The sequence below is a fragment of the Phymastichus coffea genome, unplaced genomic scaffold (assembly GCF_024137745.1).
Source record: "Phymastichus coffea isolate CEN01 unplaced genomic scaffold, Cenicafe_Pcof_1.1 PCOF00030, whole genome shotgun sequence".
NCBI classification, from domain to species: domain Eukaryota; kingdom Metazoa; phylum Arthropoda; class Insecta; order Hymenoptera; family Eulophidae; genus Phymastichus; species Phymastichus coffea.
The window spans coordinates 2,030,810-2,051,497 of NW_026706841.1; the positions used below are offsets into that span (position 1 = coordinate 2,030,810).

General features: G+C 41.0%; 1 protein-coding gene across 4 annotated transcripts in view; it reads left to right on the forward strand.

Moving 5' to 3' along the window:
• Positions 1 to 20,688, forward strand: part of LOC131663040 (BTB/POZ domain-containing protein 17) — a 355,591-nt gene that overhangs the window by 332,506 nt on the left and 2,397 nt on the right. The gene's annotated exons all lie outside the window — the stretch shown is intronic.

Genomic DNA, 20,688 nt, shown 5'->3' on the forward strand with positions numbered 1-20,688 from the left:
AGTCTCTCACGCACTCGGAAGCATACTCGCGGCCAGTAAAAAGTTGCCCATAGCAGAGAGAGGTGCACGGACCCCCTGCAGTTAGCAAAAAAAGGCGAGGAAACCGAGACGACACTAGCAATCTGCCCGGATCCAGCCTATCATTTCAGCGAGCCCTTCCAACTATTTGCCTGCAGGACGTTATCACCATCATCGGCGAGGCACTGCATCGAAGGAGATCTACAAGCGTCAGGTCATTCTCTAATCTCTCTCTCTTGAATTCTCACCTTACGGCTACTCGCGGCTTGTGCGCTGTGCCAGCCTCTCACGGGCCGGCACAGCTAGTTTGGTTATTAACATAATTTAGATTATATCGAGTTGGTAGCGAGATGGCAAGGCGCTAACATGCCGGCCAGCTCCTTCAGCGATCGTAGATTGTCAATAGTTAGATAAGGCGCGCGATAGATTGACCGAACTGTTAACGCTCAAGGTAGCGTATTGTAATAAATAGATTTACCAAGATAAGAGGAATGATCATTGCGTTTACCTTTCTCTCTACCTTGTCAGGATCAATAAACCGCCTCCCTTGCCTCCCCCCGTTATAAATAATTGGTAATAGCGATAGATTTATCGGCGTTATAGGCCGACTCTATTACAAATGTTGAAAAGCATAAGGAAGTTGAAAACGGTGAGGTGTCGTTTAATTTTAAAGATTCTGAATCTAAACGTAATAAGTTATACACAAAAAAGGAGATTTGTGAAAACGTAAAATATTCAATTAAAGTAAAACTGAATGAAAGAAGAAAAAATTAGAAGAAAAAGTAAATTAACATAGCATAAAAATATTTTGTTATGAAAAATGTAGAATGAAATGTACGGAAATAATAAGCGAAGATTGTCGGCATGATATCAAGAATAACAAATGGATAACTTCGAACAATCAATATTTTTTAGCAACTGTATAAAAATATGTCAGTCATCGAACTACCGACGAAAGTACAAAAAGAAATAATACTTTAAAGTATATGTTGAAAGATTCGAATGATGAAGCAATTCTTGATTGCTTCACCATTAAAATAGTTGCTAGTGACAGTTGTATCGTCGGAAAAATAATATTACTTCTGAATTTTATTTTTTACTTATATTAGGACTAAAGCACATCAAACTGTACAAAATTTGAAATACAATTGTAAAGCGAAAATACGTTGAAAAGTTTCTCTTCTCAAGGTTCTCTCAGATTCCTAAAGAAGATAAGCTGACTAAATAGCCTGGAATTTAAAGAAAAGCTATATGAAAAAAATCTAGTACTTTGTTGCGCTTCTATATGTTCTTGCACTTATGGCATGGGGTGCCAACACTTAAACCCCATGTGGAGCGCAGAGAGAAAAAAAAGAGATAAAACTCTTCTCACGCGTTTCTCTTAGAGTTTTCACTTTTCTGTTAGCATTATATAAAAATTTACAATAACAAAATTATGAATTTGTTCATTTAGATGAATTCATTCTATAGATAAAATTAATCGTAATAATAAAGTAAGAAAAATCATTTTTATTCCACGTATAGTTTCACGTAAATAGACAAAATTAAGCTGTAAAACTTTAAGTTTCAAGTTACTTTCCGTTTAAAAATCGATTTCCATTAAGCAATAGCATTTTGATTTTATATATTCACTTCTGTTACTAAATTAAGCAAAATTAAACACGAAAATAAATAAATTTTAAGTCAGATTACAAATAAATAACATTTGAAAGTTAAAAATAACTCTCAAGTTTTTCTTTATACATTAAACAATAAAAATAAATAATAGTTACGTAATAAAAATTTTTTTAAGGCCTTGCACGTTCAAAGTTTAAACAATAGCGTATTTTGTACACGATTTGGCACGAGTAACTCCATCTGTGCTGCAAAACTTGAGAGAAAAGAACAGTCTACAGTGTCTTTCACTCTTGAGAGAAAATTTTCACCAATCACTTTTGGAGTTTTCATTCCCAAATCCTTCAGAGCCTGTTGCGGCCTTATTTTGAAAAAGAGCACAACCTAAGGATCATGTTAAGTAGTGCGCCAACTGTTGGGCACTGCTACGCCATCCACAGTCAAGACTACCACGCTCTCCAGACATTTTCTCTCTCAGTGGTAAGAACTAGTTTAGAGTCAAATATATTTTCATTCTTTTAAGTTGTGAGCGTGCAAGGCTCAATTTTCAAAGTTTTAACTTTAATTTCAAATTGTAAGCAGGGATTTAAATCTTCAATAAAAGTAAGTTCAAATTAAGTTTATAGATCACATAACTTCCTTTTAGTAACCTGTCTTCAAATCAAATTTTTCCAATTCTGTACCGCTCGGTCCTCTTGTTGCAAAACAAGTTGGATAGAATTGATACTTAGGTTAACACTCAGAACATGGATCAATAGGATATTTATAGGTTTGAGTGGAATTAATTGATAATTCTCTGTGCCTTCTGAAAAGATTGGCGCTAGAATAATCGATTTAGATTTAAGGTTTAGAAAAGCTCCCGCGCCGTGCGGGAGCTTTTCTAAACCTTAAATCTAAATCGATTTCAAATTTTTCTGTATTTTAGCCTACACCAATCTTTCTTTACCCGGGTAAAGTGAGAAATCATAGTCTGAAAAGGATTAGAAATTCCCGGCTCACAAATAGTGAGACGTAACACAGTGATGTAGTATTACTGGAAAAAGATGTGAGAGGTAAACATCTCAAAACTGACGTAATAGATAGCACGCTTTTAATAGAATATATTAAGTCATCTCATTCTGTTGTATCTCATTATTGTCGAGAAAATGGTGTAAACAAACTTTAATTACCTAGTCATATTAATATTAATTTAATATGGAACGATTTCAAAGAAAACAATCTTCAATTTCTTATTTCATACGAATTATACATAATAATTTTTTTGAAGAATTTAAGTCACTTAACTTTTTGATTGCTCAGTATTTCAAAAAGAGGGTTGATAAACAAATTATGAAAAATATTGTAATGTGTAACGGGGGAGATAAATCTGAAGAATGAGAAATTTATTTAAGAACAAATTCCCACGATGCAGAGCAAACCGCCGCTCCGTTAAGCACGTATGATAGTACGTGTATTCGCCTTAACGTCAGATGATTTATCCTAGTTGTCTTCTATCAAACGGAGTTGAACTCACCTTAAGTCACGTGTCATGTGACACTCGAGTTTTAAGTGTGACTGATTTTACTCCTAATCTTCTTAATCCCCTAGAGTTAATCGGATTAAAACCTAAGCCTTTTCCAATTACTTAAGCTACTAGGAAAATCAAATGAAGTAAACGGCGAATAAATTTAATAAACTTTGATTAACAAAAATCACTACAGTCTTTGTAGGGCCGAAAGACTAACGCTCGCGAATAGGATTTTACAATTAACTATTTTCCATGAGAAAAAGAGAGAGAGAGAAGATTCGAATATTACCGCGAACTAACGCTCGGCGTGAATACAAAAAATAACACTATCACGAATATACAAAATATCGAAAGTATTTTGTATCGCTTAATATGACGGAAGGTACACCTACCATGCGGTGCAATTACGGTGATCAGCCGTAATTGTTGTAAAAATTTCAACTGCCGCTGCCCCTCTATTATTAGCTACGCTGCCTCAATTCGCCTTTATCTACTGGAAATCTGCTGATTCTGCACCGCTGCTTGCTGCTGCAATACTATTGTTGCACCCACGCACGTAATTGTTCAGAAAACTAATTATTTTTGCGAATCAAAGTGCAAAACACAAATCGGCGGTAAACTCGCGTGAACAGCTGAGGCGTAACTGTCTATTCAAAAGATCGCGCGCCCCCTCTCTCTCTTAGCTGTGAGAACTAACACGCGAGAAGCAGAATCGCGAACGGTTCGATTAATTAAATCGACTACCGTTGCAGCCCCCTCCAAGTCCTGACTACCCGGGCAGGACGAATACCCGCGATTCTCCGCCATCAGGAACCTGAAAAAAATAAAGAAAGAAAGGGACCAAATAACAAACTCCCTTCTTTAATTTAGCTAAGTTTATGGCCCTCCAGGGCCTATATCATCGTTTGGCTACACCTGGCGCTCGATGTTTCGGGTAGCGCCAGTGTGTAGCCTTCTTCGGGCACCGCTGGGAGTTAGTCACCCCAGGCTCCCCGCAAATGTAGCAGCCCCTCAACTGCGATCGAGATTGAGCAGCCTCCCGATCTTGTGTAGGCTGCTCAGAAGTAGGAGGGGACTGCTGGAGGTTGGCTTCTTGGAAGGCGGTTATAGTAACGCCTTCCACCGTGGCGGTCGCACGACCATCTTGTGACCTGACAACGATGGTGGTATCTGGAGCCATACGCCCGTCCACATGGACCGTGAGCATTGGTCCAGCGTCAGTAGCTTCCGGGGCTCTCTTCTCCTGAGCCGGCGCCGGGAGCGCTGCGGGGAACTCCTGTCCTATGTCTACCCGCAGCAGGGCCTCTCCGTAGGCCCTCTGACGCTGAGCCATCTCTGTTCACTCCCCGAGCAGTTCTTCTGCGCCCTGGCGGCTCATGAAGCATTTCAGGTGCTCCTGCACCTGAGACTTGAGTTCTTGAGCGAACCACCAAACCACTGTCCACCTCGTTGATCCCCAGACGTACGTGTCTGAAGTCGAAGAGGAGAGTAGGCTGCTCCGGGATGCCGGGGTGGTTGCAGACCCAGTGCGATGCCCCACAGGTTTCCCTGGGTCCTGGGCACTGGCTAGCACTGTCCGACGTCTGGGTTACGCCGGACTTGAGGGTCTGCACCCCCTGGTCCACTGTGGACTTGGGACGCTCGACACTGTTCTGGTCCTCCATCTGTGTCGAAGCGTCCGGGAAGTCTTCTTCGGGGCGACCCACGATGAGTCCCGGAGCACGTCTGCCACCGAAGCATTATGACGCTCCCTTCAGGTGGTCCCCTCCAACTGGACCCTGGCGAAGCTCCGCAGATCTTCAATTAACTGCGTCGCATTAGGGCCCAGCTGCAGATCTAACAGCATCTGAGAGACCACCTCGAAGGTCTCCTCTTCGACGACGATTCTCCGGTCCATCTGAAACATCCAAAACAAAAAAATCTCGGATAAATCTCCCTGTGCGAAGAAAAACCCTAATATACGCCGCATCCCACCGAGTTATACGTTCCCTCGCGATTCTTTGCGGGAACGTCCTGCCCCTCGTCGGTTACCGTTCGGGTTTATCGGCCCAACCGTCTTTTGCACGACGGGCACGGTCTTTCGAGGCCTACCTCTCCCTCTTGTTTCCTTCATGGGAGAGTTGATGCCTCTTACTGGACCGGCGACCGTCTCTGGGACCTTTCGAGGTCGACCTCGACCTCTCTTGGTTGGGGCAGATACCGGTAAATCCGACGTCTCGGTGGGATCCTTATCTACGGCCGTGGGGGCTGCTAATTCGATCCGTTCGCTTGGTAAATCCCCTCCCGGATCTTCGCATGCATTCGCGGAATCGTTCGCCTCCTCTGATTGTTCAACTTGCGACTCGCGAGGATCGATGACCTCCTCGCTTTCCTTATCCTCACCCGGACCGCAGTACGGTTTAAGATCTTTGGCATGGAAGAGCTCGGACAGAATCTCAAGCTGATTGCCTAGTCTGTACGTGTTAGATCCACAAACCTCTTCAATCACGTACGGACCGGCATATTTCGGCACCAATTTGGTTGAAATGCCTTGGGCAGCCGAAGAGAGAATCCTGTTCCTCTTCCAAACCCAATCTCCGACCTTAAACTCGGGTTGCCGTCTCTTCCGGTCATAATAAGCCGCCTGACGCGCAGCTTCCTCCTTTGACTTGGAGTTGGCCCTCTCCCATAAATTAGGGAGCTTCTCCATATGTTCAGCCCAATCCACCACAGCTTGACCCTCCGAACATTCAAGGGCCTGCTGATCTTGGGCTCTTCTGAACGTTAAAGGAGGTACCGGCTGGAGGAGGTCATAGGAGGCATCGCAGGCATATATATATATATATATATATATATATCCCGTGGCGCTATAAGTTGCCGAGTTCAACGCGAAGTTGAACTCTGCCAGGTGTTCATCCCAGCTCTTATGATCACGGCTTACGTAAGACGTGATCATGGTTTTGAGTGTCCTGTTTACTCGCTCTGTGGGATTCGCTTGGGAATGATACACTGGAGTCAAAGCGCGCTGGATACAGTTCATCTGGAGGTATGAATCGACCTCCTGATTCTTGAATTCAGTTCCATTATCCGACAAGAATACCTCTGGCGCGCCAAACCTAGTGACAATCCTCTCGTGTAATTCCCTTGCGATTATCTTCCCATTGGCTTTGCGTATTGCAACACACTCTACCCAGCGAGTAAACAAGTCTACAAAGACTAAGATGTACTTAAAACTTCTAGAGCTTTTAGGAAATGGACCACTGATATCACCGGCCACCACTGGCCAGGGTCGTGACACTTGTCTACGACCCATCAGCCCGCAAGATGCTCTTTGTTCCACCTTGCATTGCTGACACACCGGACAACTATTTACGTACTCCCTGACCTGATCATATATCTTAGGCTAGTAGTACAAGCGCCTAGCCCTGGAGAACGTACGCTCTCGTCCTTGATGTCCTGCTGTAGGAGCATCATGAACCTCCTGGAGCACCTGGTGCCTTTTCTCCCTAGGCACGGCAAGCTTCCACGCTTCACCTTTGTCGATGGACCCTTCACCGTCCTCATCAGGCTGATCATGATACAGCCTCCCTCCCACTACCTTCCAAGTGGGGTGAGAGTGTGGGTCTTGCCATATTTCCTGGTATTGTTGAAAATACCAGGCGTCAGTGGTCCCCGGCCGAGACAATGCGTCAGGCATCTCATTGAGATCCCCTTTTCGATATTCAATATCGAAGACATTGCCTTGCAATGCTAGCGCCCATCGCGCTATTCTTCCCGTGGGATTTCTCATATTGTGGAGCCATTTCAGGCAACTATGATCAGTGATGACCCTGAAGTGATGCCCTTCAATGTACGGCCGGAACTTTCCAATAGACCATACCACTGCCAAGCACTCTTTTTCGGAGACCATATAATTTTTCTCAGCGCTGTTGAGTGATCGGCTAGCGTTTTCTATCACACGCTCTTCTCCATCGACATCTTGCGTGAGGACTGCCCCGATCCCACTGTCACTAGCATCAGTTTGTAGTATAAACTGACCGTTGGGATCCGGAGATTGCAGTATTGGGGCGGAAGTCATCGCCTCCTGAAACCTCGTGAAAGCTCGCTCTTGCTCCTCCTCCCAAGAGAAACGTACATTCTTCTTTGTCAGGCGGTTTACAGGTTCAGCGAATATGGCAAAGTCGGGTATAAAACGTCTATACCACGAAGTCATTCCCATGAATCGCTTCACCAGTTTGACAGTCCGGGGTGTGGGATATTCCAATATCGGTCGTATCTTCTCTGGATCTGGTCTTACTCCGTCCTGGTTCACAAGAACTCCCAAGTACCTGACTTCCGTCTTGCAGAAGTGACTTTTGGCTTTGTTAATGGTTAGGCCCGCACCTAGAATTCTCTTTAATACCATTTCTAGGTGCCGCTTATGCTACGCAAAGGACGACGAAACCACAATTACATCGTCAAGGTAAGCAAAAGCGAATGGATCCATATCCGAGCTTATCACCTTGTCCATCAACGTCTGGAATGTCGCTCCTGCGTATGATAGTCCGAAGGGTATTCTCTTTTATTGAAAGTGCCCTAATCCTGGTACTGTAAACGCTGATATCGGACGCGATTCTTCCTTTAGGGGAATTTGATGGTACGCACTACTCAAGTCCAGAGTAGATATGAATTTTGCATCCCTTATCCGTCTTAGGATGTCGTTCATATATGGTAAAGGGTAGGCATCAGGTTTGGTAATCGCTTTTACCTTTTGATAATTCACGCAAAACCTATATTTTCCATCAGCCTTCTTTACCATTACTATTGGACTTGACCATCCGCTGGTTGCTGGTTCGATTACATGTTTTTCCAGCATATCTTTGACCAGCGCGTGCATTTCCTCTCGCACTCTATTAGAGACTGGATAGTATTTCTGTTTGATGGGTCTAGCATTTCCAACATCTATTTCGTGCTCAACCCCCATGGCACAGCCTAAAGCCTGACCTCCGTCAGGATCAATCCATTAACGAGGTCTTCTATTTCCTCCAGCTGTGTCTCCGTGGCCTCCCACAGTCCTACCGGTGCGAGAAATGCCGTACCATCAATTCCAGCCACATCCATTGGTACTTTCACTTGGGCGTCCTTAAGCCATAACTCATCCTCGTCGGGATCCAAAACTGCGCGGAACTCTCTTATAAAGTTCGCGCCTACGTAGCAGTCGTCTGTGAGCAGTGGCGTAATGGCGACTTTGATTTCCTTCGTGATTCCTCCTACTTTAAAGGGGAACATCACGTGACCAATTATATGGCATGGGCGTCCATCAGCGAGCCTTCCATCGCCCAGTCTGGTCACATTCAATCCGAGTCCCATCTCCGATGCCAATCTCAGCCCTAATTGACCCATGACCATGGATGATGCACCGGTATCATAGAGTGCTCTGATTTTAAAGTCACCTATGTCTACCCGCAACCACCACCTGGTCTCATCCTCAGGGTCATATCCACAAGTCGCATCTTTGCCTCCCATCGTCGTGCTTTTCAGCGGCTTTTTCCCTTCCGCTGCTGCGACGACCGTGGGCTTGCTTCTACTCGTCGATCCTAACGGCAGAGGAGCTTTGTGTGTGGAGAGGCTCTCCCTGGAGACTTCCCCCTTCTCCACAATTTGTATGTGGCCATCTGGTCCCTCCAGAATGACCACTCCTCTATTCTGCCGAGGGCTGGCATCAGGTTCGATCACCTTCTGCTCCAACATACCACTAGGCCCCGGGCTCTCTTTATGCCCTTCCAGGTCCTGTTTGGATCCCTGGGTCGCCGACAATTTGCTGTTTCCCATCGGCGACCCGAAGCGAGAGGTCAAATCTACTGGAGGCGCAAAGATGACCTCTTCTCTTCGCTCTCCTTGCCGTTTCCCTTCCTGCAATCTGGGCAGAATTTACGTCTAAATCCCAGTTTGCCACAAGCGGAACACTGGAGAGGCTTGGTGAAGTCAATCTTCCGCCTCTGTCCTTCTCGCCGCTCGCCAGGTGACCTGGGAGAAGGAGAATTTTTCCTTTCCCCACGCCATCGGCTCTTACACTGTTCTGGAGGGCTGCCTTGCTTCTCATTGGCCAACTTGCGCAACATCCGCTCGATGCCCTCCAGACGCTCTTCCATCTTCTTATCAGAAGTGGAAGCTTGCGTAGCCGATACCGATGTTTTTTCGGTAGGCCTCCTAGCAGGGTTCTCCGCGCCCTGTCCGCGCTGCGGATCTCCCTCCTTCTTCGCACGTGCCTTCCCTTCGCTAGCAATTGCAGCGGTTTGGGATTTATTACCAGCCATTCTTTTGCTCGCTGGTAGGCGTGCTTAGGGAAGATCGTTGAGTTGGGGTCGGCGAACACACGTGGACGACGACCGTAAGATAAGGTGTTCTGTACCTCGGTCGCTCTACTGTTGAATTCGCGTATCGACTTCATCTCGCTCCGACGCAGCTGAATTTGGATATTTGGAAGGAGGTTTGCATGGAGTAGGTCTAATAACCTCTCCAAGGGCATCGGTGGTTCTAGTCTATTGACAAGAGCCACCAGGTTGGGCACGTAGTCTCGCACTAGTTCCTCCTCACCCTGGAACCGTTTCTGGGCTTCCTGCAACAGCCTTTGTTGCTGTTGCGTACTAGTGCCAAACCAATCCCGGGCGTCAGCGACGAACTCTGCGTAACTAAGCCACTGGTACTTGTTGTTATCGTACCAGGTCCTCGCGTTACCTTCGAGAATCTCTGATACGGAACAAAGCACTTCGTCATCAGTTAGTCCAGCGCCCACGCGCAGATCTTCCAACCTTGACAGAAACGTATCTACGCTCTGTGCCCTACTGCCCGCAAACCTCAATTTCCATCTGCGGACAATTTTTCCAACATCTCGGGTTGTGGAGAACCCTGAGGATAGTTGAGGACCGGTGCCAGATGATCCGCTTCGACTCCTCTGTCGAACAGGTGCGGATCTCCCATACTTTTCCGGATCCTCTTCACCTCCTCTTCTTCGGAGGGCTTCCGGTGGGGTGACGTCCCTTCTTCTGGGTAGTGGTCTTGGAGGAGCCGGTGTGCTTCCCGGAATCCCAGAATCGTAGTGACAGGTGAATGTGTCCTGAAAGTCCACATTACGTCCGGATCGCGGTTGAACCGAGTCGCGCTGAGAAGAACGGCTAGCATTAGCCATCTCATGCATTGCGTCTTCCAGCTCTCGTATTCGTAGGCGCATGTCCTGTGCCTCGCGCTCCGCACACATCTGTATTCCCTGCAGAGTCTGAAGGGTTTCTAGGATTTGACCAACCAGCTTGCGGTTGCGGTCGACTTCCTCCTTCAGGTACTCTATTTCCCGGAAAGCTTCACTCAAGGATAATTCTTCCTGAGGTTCCTTCCGGGTGCAGCATTCCTGCGACCTGAGATCCGGATTGCTCCGTCTTCTCTCCCCCTCCTCCAGCTCCTGGGTGCGTAGGGCCTTCTGGATGAGCTCATCCTCTTCTTGGCGGCTGGCTTCACCCTCAGAGTCTTCATCCGGGCAGGCGAATGTCCTTGACATATCTGTCAAGGATATTTCCCCCCTATTGATGATCCTCAGGGGATGGTCGCTGTTCTCGTCTGCGCTGTGGGTTTCCAACTCGTCACAGACTGTGTCAAGCCACGCTTGTCGGGTGCGCCTCCTGCGCCCCGCCACCTCTTTACTGTGCGTGGTCTCTTCAAAATCTGTGATGGTGTACTCTCCTAGCAACCATCTCCCAAGACTAGCCACCTGCTGGATGACACTTCTATCCTTGCGCAGCTCTAAATCCGCCAAATAGCTTTCGCGCTGTGCGGAGGTCAGCTCTAATGTCCAATTGTCGATCTGAGCTGACAACAGAGCCATCTTGCCTCCGCACGGGTGTAGGATGCGGTCGAGGTTTGAAATTATCGGCCTAATCGACCACTATCGCTTCCTATCACCCAAGGTATGAGCGGAGTATACACTATTTAGTGTACCTACCCTTAATGCCTCCTTTTTATAAGGCACAAACTCACGAGATTATGAGCGCGTGCAGTCTCCGCAGACTATCTATAAATATTATAAATATATCCTACCTAAGGTCGGAGCCTACTGTTTGCTTGCTCCGCCTGGCTAATATTTTTTGGACTGCACGCTTGGGTCGCGCTCTCTGCTTTTATCGTCGTTCAGGTGCTTCCAACCCCCCTTTATCCACCAAACTCTGTCTAAAATGAGTTAACACCTGATTACTTCAAACGACCTGAAATCACTTCGACCAACTTATAATTATCGTTTTCGACCCTTTTTTACAATCAATTTAACAATTTTTAAGTAAAAAGTTCGAAGTGACTTCGTTTTTTCCCCAGCAGAGGACGTACCGCTCACGATCTCGCGCTACCAACCGCTCAAACCTTCCTAAGCGCTCACGCAATCGTCTCTCTCTCTCTCTCGTGCGTCGATTATCTACGACGCACAATCCTATTCGCACTAAACGGGTCTTAATACCAGTTGGGCGCCATGTAACGGGGGAGATAAATCTGAAGAATGAGAAATTTATTTAAGAATAAATTCCCACGATGCAGAGCAAACCGCCGCTCCGTTAAGCACGTATGATAGTACGTGTATTCGCCTTAACGTCAGATGATTTATCCTAGTTGTCTTCTATCAAACGGAGTTGAACTCACCTTAAGTCACGTGTCATGTGACACTCGACGAGTTTTAAATGTGAGTGACTTTACTCCTAATCTTCTTAATCCCCTAGAGTTAATCAGATTAAAACCTAAGCCTTTTCCAATTACTTAAGCTACTAGGAAAATCAAATGAAGTAAACGACGAATAAATTTAATAAACTTTAATTAACAAAAATCACTACAGTCTTTGTAGGGCCGAAAGACTAACGCTCGCGAATAGGATTTTACAATTAACTATTTTCCGTGAGAAAAAGAGAGAGAGAGAAGATTCGAATATTACCGCGAACTAACGCTCGGCGTGAATACAAAAAATAACACTATCACGAATATACAAAATATCGAAAGTATTTTGTATCGCTTAATATGACGGAAGTACACCTACCATGCGGTGCCATTACGGTGATCAGCCGTAATTGTTGTAAAAATTTCAACTGCCGCTGCCCCTCTATTATCAGCTACGCTGCCTCAATTCGCCTTTATCTACTGGAAATCTGCTGATTCTGCACCGCTGCTTGCTGCTGCAATACTATTGTTGCATCCACGCACGTAATTGTTCAGAAAACTAATTATTTTTGCGAATCAAAGTGCAGAACACAAATCGGCGGTAAAATCGCGTGAACAGCTGAGGCGTAACTGTCTATTCAAAAGATCGCGCGCCCCCTCTCTCTCTTAGCTGTTAGAACTTACGTGCGAGAAGCAGAATCGCGAACGGTTCTATTAATTAAATCGACTACTGTTGCAAATGGTATAATTAAAGAAAAATAGGTAGCGCTGAGTTCAAAACTTAAGTTTACTGTACGTCTAAATAGGATGCAATTTTGGAGAAATATTGAGGTGTTAAACTCAAATGAAGAAATAAATTATGAATTGGATCATCCATTAGAAGAATAATTTAAATAATACTATTCCTTTTGATTACTATTTATTGTTTTGTACTTTGTTGAGTTAAAATTATATATAAAATATTATACATTACTAAATTTATAGTATAATAAAATTAAGATTTTTGCAATACCTTTGCTAAGCTAAAATATCCTATCTATTAATTTTCCTAAGCTAAAACGTCCTATCTAAGATTTTTTATTTTTATTCCCGTAAAAAAAATATAAAATATAATATTAAAATAAATTGATAATAGTACGTGATAAGAAATATATTTACATATATAGTTAATATAAAAGAATGAATTTTTAACTAAAAATAAGAATTGCAGCGTAACATTTACAAAATCTTATTTTTCTTAATTTTAAATTTTTGTTGGGTAAGACCTTCTTTCTTAGGCCAGCAGTGCTTTGAGTAAGATGCCCTCCTGAATCATTGCTTTTTCTACCATGCACATCTATCGATATGTTAGTATATATCGAAAGATTTTCTCTTCAGGCGAATAATTTTTCGAACACGGTTCGTAGACGATTGTATTGGTGCGATTGAAGATGAATATTGTCCTCTTTTTTTTTTTTAAGCTAGCCCTAATACACTTCAAAATAGCTGCTTCTTTAAAATGTCATTGAGGCCGCTTGTTATCCAACAATGGACCGCACACAGAATATAGCCAAAGTGAAAATCACTAGACTTCATTTATATAAACAGTATTTTATAAAGGATAAATAATATTAATCGTAATAAATGCAGATCTTTATATTTAATACTTCAATTGTTACTCATTAAATTGGGCACTAAATTGTCGAGGATCGTAGTTGCGGCCTGAAGATAATATCATACACACATATCTATAATACCGATAAAGAATTAATCTCACATATTTTATAAAAAAAATTAGATAATACGAACGAAAAGAAAGTTGAATTAATTTCAGAAAAATAGCAATCTATTAATACAGTTTTTACTGCCATAGATAGTATAGTAAAGAAAAGTAGTTTAAAAATATTATTGAAAGAACATATTATCCAGGTTACCGGTTCTGAATAATAGTTATCGTATATCATATGGTGATATCAATTATCTAGACTTTAATACAGCAATACTCTACTTCGACCAAGGAACTAGAGGTGTACTCTTAAGACAAAATAAGCTGTCATGTCAGCTGTAAGTCAAGAAAAAATAAAAGTCTATCAATCAATATTTCTCGTTCACTATCACTATTTTTTGTCACACTGTTCGTGTGTACACAAACGCGCTAGACTTCACGAGCGTCGGATTATTACATGATTTAGAATGTATACATTGAAGTTGCCTATTATAATATTATTCTTATGTATTTATTTTAAGATTAAATATGTTTTTTATATTAATATAATTTGAGTTTTATCAAAATTCATTGATTTTTATAATTAATTAAATGATTTGTGCAATGTTGATAACGTCATTTCTTAATTCATTATTAATGTATTTTTGGTATTTATTATTTTTATAATTATAGTTGAATTGGTAATGTTATCTTTATGCATATGTTTACTTTTTATTTCATATTAATATCATATTTTTAAGACAAAGGTTGTAACGAGTTACAAAATTCAGAAGTCAATTATGTGCGCGATTACGAACAATTATTTATTCCAGTAAATACAAGCACGAAAAAGTAATACCATGGCAATGGACTGCGACCCTGTTAGCGTAAGAAAAATAATAGTTATTCGATTTCAACTAAAAAAAAATACAAACATTATCGTTATTGCCTCCTCATATAACTGTCCCAGATGTCATGCTTAAAAATTTGCCAATATTCGTTTGAGAATCACATTCGAAGTCCGCGCTCATATAGTCCTTATAAATAATATACCATGTAAAACAGAAAGTCAATTTATACTAAAATGCAACCAAATATTCTTCTCTAATAATTAATTGTATATTTAGGTGCAGGCTGGAATGTATGTGAAAATCGAATACACAGCAAATAGACAGGAAAATAAATTAACGCAACAGATTCGGTTATTATTTGTAACAAAAAAGCTAATTTTGAAAAGTCGTTACTGGTTAATACGTTTGGCTTTTTTGTTAAAAATAATAAACGAATAAGTTTGTCCTGGCTGTTGCCGACCTATTATTGATATATAGGCACGGGACACAACGCTATGAATAGTGATAGGAGCGCACAAATAAACACATTGTAACGGGGGGATAAATCTGCAAAAAATGAGAAATTTATTTAAGAACAAACTCCCACGATGCAGAGCAAACCGCCGCTCCGTTAACACGTATGTTAATACGTGTATTCGCCTTAACGTCAGCTGACGAGTTTTAAATGTGAGTGACTTTACTCCTAATCTTCTTAATCCCCTAGAGTTAATCAGATTAAAACCTAAGCTTTTTCTAATTGTTTAAACTACTAGGAAAAATCATATGACGAAATCGGCGAATAATTTTAATAGATTTTATTAATAAAAATCTCTACAGTCTTTGTCGGGCCGAAAGACTGACGCACGCGAACAGGATTTACAATTAAATAACTTTCGGTGAGAAAGAGAGAGAGAGAAGATACGAAAATTGGCGCGATCTAACGCTCGGCGCGAATACAAAAAATCAACGCTAACACAGTTGGACAAAATATCAAATATTTTATGTCGCGCGATAATTAAGGGAGGTGCACCTACCCTGCGGTGCAATTACGGTGATCAGCCGTAATTGTTGAAGCAAATTAAAGGTGCTCCTCCGATCCAAATCAGCTGTGCTGCTTCGATCGCAAATCCGCTGTTTAATAACTGTCACTTATGCTGCTGCTTTAGTGATGCTGCTACTGTTGCTGCTTCCTCGCTCACCCTTGCACACGTATCCAAAATCCAAATAAACTATTTATTGGCAAATCGGTGAAACAATGTGCAAAACTCTTTTGGCGGTACTACACACGTAACAGCTGAGATGTAACTGCTAATTTAAAAGATCGCGCGCCCCCTCTCTCTCTCTCAATCCTTAGAACTAACGCGCGAAAATCAGAATCGCGAACGGTTCGATTAATTAAATCGACTACCGTTGCAACATATATATTCATATATTCAACAAATTTATGAACGACATACACTTTATTGAAATCATAAATTATCTGCTCAAAGTGGCGTCAGGCCGATACCACAGGCGATAAACCGGCTGGTCGGACGTTGATAAAGAAGTGGCGTCGCCCCGACGCTTTCTGTGCTGCTGCCGGCAGTTGAATCTCCTACTTACCTTGACTTTCTCCTCGAGGAAAAAAGGGTGCTATAATCTATCTATAGCTTATCACCAAAATTGCCCCTTCGTATCGTTGCACGGGCCATATCCACTCGCGTCGGAACCAAAACCGTCAAACTCAGGGAAAGCAAGTAGATCAGCGTGGAGCGCGGGCTCTCTCTTTCGACGGTTAGCCAATACTGCTACCTTAAGGGAGTTGCCTACTTTTAAAGTTTTCTACAATGGCTCCCGCGTATTGAAAAACGTTTCTTGTGATTAATTCGATCGTATTAAGAAAATTATCGATATTTTGAAGAGAAAAAATTTTAAATTATACCTTGGATGGCCAACTTTCTAATAGCCTTTGTCGGATTTCTATATGTACTTTTATTTATCTGGAAAAAATTATAACCTGAAAACTTACAAAATGCGTAACTTCAGTCGACGAATGTATGTTATGAAATTTCAAATATTTAAATTTTATCAATAACACATTATTTAATACGACTTAAGGAATGCATGTATCTATTTCAAAGTCTTGATATTGATTAGAAAAAAAATAGAACGTTAATTTAGTGCGTAGGCATTACGCTGCAGCAACGATTTTTATTAATATTTTTGTTAATAACTTTTGATGCAGGTACTGACCTATTCTTCTTAATACAGTATTCGCTTAACTATTTTATAAGCTTGATTTGTTTAAAAGCTATTGAAATTATGATCATTGGTTCTATCTTATTTTTTAATTTGAAAGTTAGAAAATACTAATTTCAATGTATTCTCCCATAAGATGCAACATTTTCAATTTATTTTTATAAAAATAATATAGAACCTATGATCAGAATTACACGAACTTTTGACAAAATCAAGTTAGTATATACGATGACTGCCGTGATAAGAAGAATAGGTCAGTACCTGCATCAAAAGTTATTAACAAAAATATTAATAAAAATCGTTGCCGCGGCGCAACGCCTACACACTAAATTAACGTTCTATTATTTTTTCTAACCAATATCAAGACTTTAAAATAGATACATGCAATCTTTAATGTAATAAATAATGTGTAATTGATAAAATTTAAATATTTGAAATTTCATAAAACACTTTCGTCGACTGAAGTTACGCATTTTGTAAGTTTTGAGGTTATAATTTTTTCCAGATAAACAAAAGTACATATAGAATTAGATATAGCTACTATAAGTATTATATAGGCTATTAGAAAGTTGGTGATCCAAGGTATAATTCAAAATATTTTGCTTCAAAATATCAATAATTCTTTTAATACGATTGAGTTAATCGCAAGAAACGCTTTTTTAATGCGCGGGAACCGTAGTTGAGAACCTTGGAATTAGGCTCTTGACCAACAGCAACCAACCTCATTTGCTTCTGGCGCTACCTTTCCTTCATTCACCTTTCTCCTTCTCACGGAATAACAGAATGAGAATATCTAGCGCGTACTTACTTTGTTCAACCACTTCTGTTCTATCCATCTTTCACTCTTACTCCAGTGGTGCAGCACTTCAATAAATGAAATCTGGCGGATGTGTTAATACACACACACACACTCACAGCAAAGTAACGGCAACATGGCGATGGCTCAACCTGAGAGCGATATGGCTCAACCTGAGAGCGATATGGCTCAAATTTTCTATCAAATATTAGCAAATATGTGCAATTTTCTTACACTATCTCAATCATTACATACAATTATTTTGTGAGATAATGAATGAAAATGGTGGCATTTTTTACAGAGAGCAACAGCTAGAATAAAAGTGTCATGCGGATGAACAGCATTAATGTACATTCGTCGTGATCCTTTTATGTCCGTTACGATAACAATCGAATCACAAAGTACCTTACGAGGGTCGTTTGAAAAGTCCGTGCAAAGTCAGAGAGATGGCGCTACTAGTACGTATCAAGGTTATTTTTAGTTAGTGGTTTATCTTGGAAGAGCACACACCAAGTTTTAGCCAGATCGGCCAATTACTTTGCGTTTTACATTCGTTTTAATCAAAGAAATCGAGTGGTTGTAAAAAAATCGGCGAAAAAGAATTTCATGTATTGATTAAATATTACTTTTTCAAAGACAAAACGCCTCAGGAGATTAAACAGAAGCTTAATAAATATTATGGTGATTGTGCACCTTCGATTAGAATGGTTTATAAGTGGTTTCAAAATTTTCGGAGTGGCCATATGAGCACAAAAGACGCTGAACGTTCTGGACGCCCTGTTGAGGTTACCACTTCAGAAATCATCGATAAAATCCATGATATGATGATGGCTGACAGAAGAGTGAAGGTGCGTGAGATTGCTAGTATTGTAGGCATCTTGAGCGGATGGGTACATAATATTTTGCACCAACATTTGGACATAAAAAAGCTATCCGCTAGATGGGTGCCACGATTGCTCACGATTGACCAAAAACGAGATCGTGTGAAGTTTTGCAAGAATGGTTTGCAGCTGTTCCAGCAAAATCTGCAAGACTTTAAGCGTCGTTTCATCACTGTAGATTAAACATGGATACATCACTACACTCCTGAGACCAAAGAATAGTCTAAACAATGGGTTACCAAGGAGGAATCTGCTCCAAAAAAGGCGAAGACAATTTAAGATCTAAATCATGCACTGTTAATTTCCGATCTAAAGCATCTTTGAGTTGTTGTAAAGTATATTCTAAAACTTTAAACAGATTCTCTCTTTTGGTCCCGCCTGTCAAAATTTGCTATTTCCATGTTCTCAACTGACGTTCTGACGAAACTTGTTTATATTTACTCTGGACGGAACTTAAAGACAGTTTCTTTTTCTTACCACTTTCCCAGTATTCAACAGCTTTTCTTTTGTATCCATCGTCGAGTACCGTATTTGTTACCATACAAGTAGGTACCTCGGCATAGTTTACACCATGTATTTCTTCAAATTGATTGTCAACTAATTCTGGATTAATATCAAAATCATCATCCAGGAAACATAAGTTCTCACTTGTCTTACATTCAATACCTGAATTTGTTTCAATGCTTTTTCTCAATATATCTTCAACATAATCGTGTAGCTGCTTCTCTGCATCGTTTAATATAGGTATGCTTTCTACAACCGCACTTATGTGGAATGATTTCAGTAATTTTTGAATGACGTTGTGAATTTCAATTGCCATTCTAACACAATTTTGATATTCAAAAACGTAGATGTAAAGCAAAGTTCTATTACTAATTTACTGAAGTATGCTGATCGAATATGCTTATATATATTATAAGTGAACAAAACATGTTTTGAAGTTGGTACCACACAAACCGATATCAAATCAAGGTGCCCGAGGTTCCTCCACTGTTAGATCTTGGCTTATCACATACGTCAACGATTGCGATTTCTATCAAGGAAAAAAACAGGTGCAGTTCCAATCTTACTATTTGAACCATATGAACCGCATTCGTTGACTGTGGTTTCTATCGAGGAAAAAAACAGTTACAGTTCCAATCTTGCTATTTGAATCACATGAACCGTATTCGTTTATTGTGGTTTCCACGTCATGCCACAGTTTGATTTTGTTTTGCCAAGCACATACTCAAGTGTATTTAAGGTGGAAAATAAGAGTAACATTATCTCATGTCAGTATTTTTATATTGGCTAAAACCGCCTCGCGAAATTCGTATGGTAAAATCAGTTTGTCTAATGAATTTTTTCGTAACAACATAATAATCGAATTTCCTCAGGGATAGTAGTAATATTTGTTAAACATAGTGATTTAAAAATAAAATTCCCCGTAGCTATTTCGAACTTCAAAAATTTGCATGATTTCGTAGTTGCATTTGCTATTTCCTACCTATACATAAATATACGTAATTAATTAAACATTATCTTCTACAAAAAATATGCATATGTCCTTTTATTTGAAGATTATATAAATATTTCGAAATCGGAATTATGAATGACAGGAAGCTGGGTTCCGGTTTCAGAAAATTGGAATGCAGGAGTTCAGGGTTAGAGCGTGGCAGGGTAACCAACTCGAGGGTTAAGGAAATTGGGGTTAAGAGTTTGGGGTTACAGCATATCAGGGTAACCAGCTCGAGGATTGATGAAATTGGGGTGTAGGAGTTCGGGGATAGAGCGTGGCAGGGTAGCCAGCTCGAGGGTTGATGAAATTTGGGTGTAGGAGTTACGAGTTATAGCGTGGCAGGGTAACTAGCTCGAGGTTTAAGGAAATTGAGTTCGGGGTGGTAGGGGATCAGGGTATCAAATGAATGCTCTGTTCACTGTCCAATGAAGGGGTAGCATCCCCTGGTGACGGATACTGTATACTTTTGTGTTAGATTTCAAACGGAATTTCATAAACTTCCTTTCTTCTGAAAAAATTTTGCAAGAAAATATTTGAAAACATAGCTTTTCTTTCAGGCGACTTAGGGGGTTGCAACCCCTGTAGATGGAATCCATATATCCAGCTGAAATTTTGTAAAAGAATTTTTTAGAATTAGTAGTTTTCAAACTGTGCATAAATAACGAAAATTTTGCTATAAAATGGTGTTGAGGGGTAACTTTCGAGGGTAATTTTCACCCTCTAAATAATTTATTCGGCAGAACAAAAGTATACATGTGTTTGGCTTTTTTGAGCGTCATAGAACATGAAATAACCAGCATAATCTGCGATTAACAACTGCTTATATTGTATTAATAACATTAAGGGGTAGTTCACCCTCGAAATAATAGATAATAGGAAAACCCCGAAACACGTCAATTTTGTTTTATCATTTTCTACTAGAATATCATTTTAAAAATTTTTTTAAAATAATTTTTTGATTTTGTAAGGTAAAAATACA